Genomic DNA, 7,226 nt, shown 5'->3' on the forward strand with positions numbered 1-7,226 from the left:
GACTGAGAAGCATAAGAAACAGACTTTCCGCTGGTCCAGAGACCTTGCTCAGAGCAGAGCCCAACTCCGGGGTGGGGCTAAGGCTCCCCCAGGCGGAGCCAGCTGCTCTGGCTGGTGGTATAAAGACCCAGCCACACTGTCGCATGTGTCAGTTGTCCATCCCTTTCTATGGCTGAGAAGTATTCCATTGTGTGGACGGACCACAGTTTGTTCATCCATTCACCAGTTAATGGACATTTGGATTGTTTCCGTTTGTTGGCCGTTACAAATAAAGTCGCCGTGAACATTCGTGTGGACATCTTTGTGTGGACACACGCTGTCATTTCTCTTGGGTAAACACCTAGGAGTGAAATGGCTAGATCCTACAGTAGATACATGTATGTTTAATTATTTGAGAAGCTGCCGAACTGTTTTCCAAAATGGTTTTCCCATTTTATGTTGTCACCAACAATGTGTAAGTTCCAACTGGTCCACATCCTCGTCAGCACTTAGTATAATCCGTCCTTTCAGTTTTGGCCGTTCTGGCGGGTGTGTGCTGGTACCTCACTGTGGTCTTGATTTATTTCTCTGATGACTGATGATATTGAGCGTCCTTTTATGTGCTGTTGTCCATCCATATATTTTCGTTCAAGTGTCTGTTCAAACCTTTTACCCATGTTTTAATTGGATTATTTATCCTCTGATTGTTGTAAGAATTCATTTTGTATTCCGGGTACAAGTTCTTTGTTGTCTATATGCATTGCCAGTATTTTCTCCCAGCTTGTGTCTTGCTTCTTTGGTTGCTTCAGACTACCTTTGGACCCAATTAAAATATGGACAAAGAGTCTGAACAGACATTTTTTCCAAAGAAGATATACAGATAGCCAACAAGCATATCACAAGATGTTCAACATCACTAATCATTAGGGAAATGCAAATCAAAACTATAATAAGATACCACCTCACACCCATCAGAATGGTTGTTATTAAAAAGACAAGAAATCACAAGTGTTGGAGAAGATGTGGAGAAAAGGGAACCCTCACACACTGCTGGTGGAAATGCAAACTGGTGCAGCCACTATGGAAAACAGTATGGAGACTCCTCAAAAAATTAAGAATAGATCTACCATATGATCCAGCTATCCCACTGCTGGGTATTTTTCCAAGGGCCATGAAAACACTAATTTGAAAAGATAGTTGCACCCCTATGTTCACTGCAGCATTATTCACAAGAGCCAAGACTTGGAAACAACCTAAGTGCCCATTGACGGATGATTTAATAAAGACGATGTGGTGTATATACACAATGGAATACTACTCAGCCAGAAAAAAGATGATGTCTTGCCATTTACGACAACATAAAGGGACATTGAGGGAATTATGCTAAGCAAAATAAGTCAGACAGAGAGACAAACCCCCTATGATTTCACTCATATGTGGAAGATGAACACGCAGATACAGAGAACAGATTGGTGGTTCCTAGAGGAGAAGGGGTGGGAAGGACAGTGAAAGGGGTGGCAGGGCACATGTGTGTGCTGAGGGATGGTAGTTAGTCTTTGGGTGGTGGCCATGATGTAGTCTTCACAGAAATCGACATGTAATGATGGACACCTGTCACAGAGCAAGGGCTCGCTGCCTGATGCACGTAGAAGCTGAAACTACCATACCAGCTTTTGAGAGAAGAGCTTTATTGCATGGCCAACTAGCAAGGAGACAGGATGCAAAGCTCGGACCTGTCTCCCTGAGCTGAAGTAGGGACACACTTTAAAGGAGTTGGGAGTGGCAGTGGTTATACCAAATGCTGACTTGGTGGAATCTGAGTGGAGGGTGGGAGGGTAACAGTTTTCTAAGTTCGGTGTGCTGCCAATCAAGGGACCCCTCACTTCCCCTTAGGTCCCCCATTCTGCTTTCTCCTCACATTGAGCGCTGGAGTTAGGGAACTTTTGGTTCCTGGGCAGCTTGGGGTCATCCGAGGACGAGGTTCCTGTCTTCTCCACATACTCCAGCCGTGTGACTTGCAGTGTTTGCTCGTCACCCCTACAAAACAGCTTTGATTGACATTCATTATTGATACGACAGGATGCAATAGGGCCAGGATGAATTGGTCTCCGATGGTTACACACTAAAACTATATGATGTTATAAACCAATGTCACCACAATAAAAATAAATAATAATAAATGAATAAAATTGTTCTCAAGTGAAAAAAAAAGATTGCCTTTGCAAGAGCAGAATTTATAGGTTTTTGTTTTTGTTTTTGTTTTAAAGATTGGCACCTGAGCTAACAACTGTTGACAACCTTCTTTTTTTTTTTAATTGCTTTTTCTCCCCAAATCCCCCTGGTGCATAGTTGTACGTTTTAGTTGTGGGTCCTTCTAGTTGTGGCATGTGGGACGTCGCCTCAGCATGGCCTGATGAGCGGTGCCATGTCTGCGCCCAGGATCTGAACGAGCGAAACCCTGGGCCACCGAAGTGGACAGTACAAACTTAACCACTCGGCCACGGGGCCGGCCCTCCAGGACTTTTTAATCATCTGAAACAGAAACTCTGTTCCCGTAAATACCAGCTCCGCATTCCCCTCCCCAGCCCCTGGTAACCACCATTCTATTTTCTTTGTCTACGAGTTTGACTATTCTGAGTGCCTTATACAAGTGGAATCATCCATTGTTTTTCCCTTTGTGTCTGGCCTATTTCATTTAGGGTAATGTCGTTAAGGTTCATCCATGCTGTAGCACGTGTCAGAATTTCTTTTCTTTTAAAGGCTGAATGACATTCCGCTGCATGTGGACACACATTGTGCTCAGCTATCCATCTAGCAACAGACGTCTGGATTGTTTTCACATTTTGGCTGATGCTAATAATACTGCTGTGAACATCGACGTAAAAATATCTGTTCAATATCTGCTTTCAACTCTTTCGGGTATACTGAAATTTCTGGATCACATGGTCGTTCTACGCTTAATTTATTTAGAACCCCCAGACTGTTTCCTCGGCAGCGGCACCATTTCACACTCCCACCACCAGCGCACAAGGGTTCCCATTTCTCCACATTCTCACCAACACTTATTATTTCCTCATTTTTTTATAATAATGGGTGCGAAATGGTATCCCACTGTGGTTTTGGTTTGCGTTTCCCTAATGATTAGTAATATTGGGCATCTTGTCATGTGCTTATTGGCCATTTAAATATCTTCTTTGAAGAAATGTCTACTTAAGTCCGTTGCCCATTGTTAAAATTGGGTTGTTTCTTTTTTTGTTGTTGAGTTTTAGTTTTTAATATATTCCGGATATTAATCCCTTATCAGATATATGATTTGCAAACATTTGCTCCTGTTCTGTGGGTGGCCTTTTCACTGTTGACAGTGTCCTTAGACGCACAACAGTTTTTGTTTTTTATGAAGTCCAATTAATTTTTTTCTTCTGTTGCCTGTACTCTTGGTGTCATATCTAAGAAATCATTGCTCAATCCGATGTCAAAAAACTTTTCTTTTATGTTTTCTTCTGCGAGTTTCATAGTTTTAGCTCTTGCGTTTAGGTCTTTGATCCATATTGAGTTAATCCTTGTGTATGGTGTAAGGCAATGGTCTGGCTTTATTCTTTTGCTTGTTGAGATCCAGTTTCCCCAGCACGATTTGTTGAAGACTGTCTTTCTCCCCCCATTGAATTATTTTAGCATCCTTGTCAGAAATCATTTGGCCATATGTAGAGGGTTTATTTCTAGGTTCCTCCTTCTATTCCAGTAGTCTATGTATCTCTTTGGGTTCTGCACCCAATTCCAGTGTGTGGGAGGGGGTTTTCTCCACACCACCAATCAATTCTTGGAACACCAGGTAAGTGTCCTGCAATTCATCTCAATTCTGACACCGTCTACCCAGAGACAGCACTAGATGCCACGGGTTCAGGGCTCAGCCCCACGACTGCTCCGTCCACCACTTCAGACGCCACACGAAAGCCCAGGCTGCCACCTGTGCTTCTGACTGACCAGCCATGAGTCCATGGTTCCCATGACCCCCTCCTTGCATTGGGTCAGATTAATTCGCTAGGATGACTCACAGAACTCAGGAAACCAATTTACTTACTGCATTATTGGTTTGTTACAAAAGAATATGACTCAGGAACAGCCAGCTGGAGGAGATGCAGAGGGCGAGATTTGGGGAAAGGGCACGGCGCTCCCATACTCTCTCCCAGGGCGCCACTGTCCTTGGACCTCCACACGTTCACCAACCCAGAAGCTATTTGAACGCTCTCCTTTGGGGTTTTTATGGAGGCTTCATTATGTAGGCATGATTGATTAAATTATTGGTCATTGGTGATTGATTCAACCTGCAGCCCCTCTACCCTCCCCAGAAATCAGGAGGTGAGACTAAAAGTTCCAACCTTCCATTCCTGGTTGGTTCCCCTGGCAACCAGACTCCATCCTCAGGGGTTTTCCAAAAGTCACCTCATTAACATAACCAGCCCCAGGTGGAAGGGGGCTTGTTCCATAGCAAGACGCCCGTTTCACCTTTACGGTTCTGAAGCGTTTTCAGGAACTGAGGACAAGGGACCAAACATAATGACAAAATTTGCTCCCATTGATCTTATGCTCAGTAAATTCCAAAGACTTCAGGAGCTGTGAGCTAGAGAAACTGTAGACAAAAACCAAATATGTGTGACAAATATATTTTGGTCCTCTGAATGACCAAATATATATATATATTTCTCATAAATCACAATACCACAATGTCTATTATATTGTTCTGGTTATTTGGGGTCCCTTGAGATTCCATATGAGTTTAATGACAGATTTTTCTATTTCTGCAGAAACACCATTGGGATTTGATAGGATTGTACTGACTCTGCAGATTGCTTTGGGCAGTGCTCCCATCTTCACATGAAGTCTTTCAGTGCTCGAACGTGCGATGTCTTTCTATTTATTTGTCTTCTTTAATTTATTTCAGTGACATTTTATAGTTTTCAGCATACAAGTCTTTTGCCTACTTGGCTAAGTTCATTCCTAAGTATTTTATTCTTTTTGATGTTACCGTAAGTGGAACTGTTTTCTTAAATTCATTTTAAGATTGTTCATTATTAGCATACAGAAATGCAACTGATTCTTGTGTGTTGATTTGTATCCTACAAGTTTTATCCTGCAACTTGGCTGAATTGATTTGTTAGTTCTAACAGTTTTTTTATGGAATCTTCAGGGTTTTCTACAGATAAGATTGTGTCATCTGACAACAGAGATAGTTTTATTTCTTCCTTGCTAATTTGGATGGCTTTTAATTTCTTTTTCATGCCTAATTGCTTTGGCTAGAACTTCCAATACTATATTGATAGAGGTGGCAAAAGCAGACATCCTTGTCTTATTCCTGATTTTAAAGGAAAATCTTTCAGTCTTTCACCACTGAGTATGATATGAGCTGTGGAGTTTTCACATATGGCCTTTATTACGTTATGGTAATTTTCCTCTGTTCCTAGTTTGTTGAGTGTTTTTATCATGAAAGGTGGTTGAATTTTTTTCAAATCCTTTTTTTTTTTTAAAGACCGGCACCTGAGCCAACAACTGTTGCCAACCTTTTTTTTTCTGCATTCTTCTCCCCAAATCTCCCCAGTACATAGTTGTATATTTTCAGTTGTGGGTCCTTCTAGTTGTGGCGTGTGGGACACTGCCTCAGCATGGCCTGATGAGCGGTGCCACATCCGTGCCCAGGATCCGAACTGGCAAAACCCTGGGCCGCTGAAGTGGAGCGTGAACTTAACCACTCGGCCATGGAACCAGGCCCCCAAATGCTTTTTTTCTGCATTAGTTGAGACAATCTTGTTGCTTCTTCCTTCATTTTGTTAATGTGGTATACTACATTGATATTTTCATATGTTGAACCATCCTTGCATTCCAGGAATAAGTCTCACTTGGTATGGTGTTTGATCTTTTTAATGTCCTGCTGAAATCAGTTTACTAGTATTTTGTTGAGGATTTTTGTATCAATGTCCACGTGGGATATTGGTCTGTAGTTTTCTTTTCCTGTAGTGTCTTTGTCTGTGCTATCAGAGTAACACAAATTTTTTTTTAAGGTTGATGGTCTTTGTGCCAACCTAAGAAATCTTTGCTTAACCTACAATCACTGAGATATTCTCCTTTGTTTCCTTCTAGAACCTAAGATGTTTTAAGACCTAAACTTTTTGTATGAAACACTTTTTCTTCCCAATTCCAGTGAATTACCTTGGCACCTTTGTGAAAAATCAAGTGGCCAGTACCTGTGCGGGGTTATTTCTGGACTCTCTATTTTGGTCCGTTGGTCTATTTCTCTCTCCCATGGCTCCTCATCCTTCGCCTCACTGACATTTGGAGATGCACCATTCTTTGTGGCGGGGACTGTCCTGTTCACCGCAGGGTGTGGAGCAGCGTCCCTGGCCTCAACTCACCAGATGCCAGCAGCACCTGCCCCCAGTAGTGACAACAAAAACGTGTCCAGGTATTTCCCAAAGTCCCCTGGGGGCAGAACCACCCCTGGTGACAGCCACTGGTCTCCACCTTTACCATTACCACCCTGTCCCAATCCCACAGCTTTATGGTAAGACCTCCTAACATCGTGGAGACCAGAACCTCAGAGCCTTTGAATGCTGCCGCCTCACCCCGGCCCGAGGAAATGGGCCAGTGTGTACAGGGAACACATCGGGGTTCAGAAAAGCCAAGGACTAGAGGCGAAAAACAAGGCAATCCAGGGATCCACCTTGAGAGCCTGGAATACAGGACGTGGTGCTTTCAGGGCACAGAAAACCAGGCTGGTGATAAAAAGATCGGGGCAGAGCTGCCCAGGGCTCCAGGTGACAAGGAGAAAAAGCAAACTGCCCTGTGATATCTATAGTCAGGTCTCACTTAAGATCAAAAAAATTTTTAAAGAGTGAGTCAGTGCCAGAATTGCTCAGCCTTGGCATTGTTGGCATTTTGGGCTGAATAACCTTCCACTGGGGCCGTCTCTGCACTGCAGGCTGTTGAGCAGCGTCCCTGACCTCCATCCACCTGATGCCAGGAGCACCTACACTGTGACAAACGAAGGTGTCTCCAGACATCGCCAGAATCATCCCCAGATGAGCACCGCTACTCTGTTCTACAAAAGAGTCAAGATGATATGTGGAGGCTTTCCTTTTCCATAGTATATATTTAAATTGAAAGCGATTCATTGTCACAATCAAAAGAGAAGAATTTTAAAAAATGGTTGCCCTTGAGCGTGTACTGTGTGCCAAGCAGTTTACTCATATTAGAAG

The sequence above is a fragment of the Equus asinus genome, chromosome 10 (assembly GCF_041296235.1).
Source record: "Equus asinus isolate D_3611 breed Donkey chromosome 10, EquAss-T2T_v2, whole genome shotgun sequence".
Classification (NCBI taxonomy): Eukaryota; Metazoa; Chordata; class Mammalia; order Perissodactyla; family Equidae; genus Equus; species Equus asinus.